The following is a 939-nucleotide window of genomic DNA, read 5'->3' as shown; positions in this document are numbered from 1 at the left end:
TACATATTATTTGATTCCGCTTGTAGGACACTCTGGAAAAGGCAAAGGTATAGGAAAACAGATTAGTGTAGGTGAGGGACAATTGACTACAAAGGAGTAAGTAGCATGAGGTAACAGGAGCTGTTTGATATCTTGCTTGTGATGGTGGTTACATGACTTTGTACATTGTCAAAACTCAAAACCGTAGTCCTAGCTGGTTTGGCTCAATGGAGAGAGAGTCGGCCTGCAGACTGACTGGTCCCAGGTTTGATTCTGGCTGAGGGCACATGCCTGGGTTGTGGGCTTGATCTCCAGGAGGGGGTGTGCAGGAAGCAGCCAATCAAGGATTCTCTCTCATCATTGATGTTTCTACCTATCCCTGTCTTTTCCTCCCTAAAATCAATAAAATAAATATATATATTTTTAAAAAAACCTCAAAACTGTATATTGAAGTGCATTTTACTGTATGTAAATAAATTCGTCTTTCCGGGGAGAGCGTGAACACAATCCCTCCCAACCACAAATTATGCAGTCAGGTTCCCACATGTGAGGACATTGTAGGGGTCAGCACATCTGGAGTGCTATGGACAAGCCTCACTTGGGAAAACCACCTTCATGATCGTGGTATCTCCCCTGCCAAGTAAGTAGGTAAATAAAAATTTTAAAGTAAATTAAAAGTCAGACACCAAAGGCCACATATTGTATCATCTCATAAGAAAAGCCCAGCATAGGCAAATACTAGTGTACAGTATAGAGACGGAAAGTGGATTAGTGGTTGCCAGGAGCTGGAGGGAGGGAAGAAGGGGGAGCGATGGCTAATGGGTATGGGGCCTCTTTGTAGGGTGATAAAAATGTCTTGGAATGGCGAAGAAAAAAGAACCCTCATGCACTGCTGGTGGGAATGCAGACTAGTGCAGCCACTATGGAGAACAGTATGGAGTTTCCTCAAAAAACTGAAAA

General features: G+C 43.2%; 1 non-coding gene across 1 annotated transcript; it reads right to left on the bottom strand.

The window, feature by feature from the left end:
- Positions 1-465: 465 nt before the first annotated feature.
- On the bottom strand, positions 466-627 carry LOC118714639. The gene has a single exon (XR_004986642.1). It is a non-coding gene; the product is annotated as a U1 spliceosomal RNA (small nuclear RNA).
- Positions 628-939: the final 312 nt, after the last annotated feature.

Source organism: Pipistrellus kuhlii, unplaced genomic scaffold (genome assembly GCF_014108245.1).
Source record: "Pipistrellus kuhlii isolate mPipKuh1 unplaced genomic scaffold, mPipKuh1.p scaffold_m20_p_10, whole genome shotgun sequence".
Taxonomy (NCBI): Eukaryota; Metazoa; Chordata; class Mammalia; order Chiroptera; family Vespertilionidae; genus Pipistrellus; species Pipistrellus kuhlii.
Note: the sequence above shows the minus strand (reverse complement) of the source record. Positions and strands in the feature narration are given on the sequence as shown.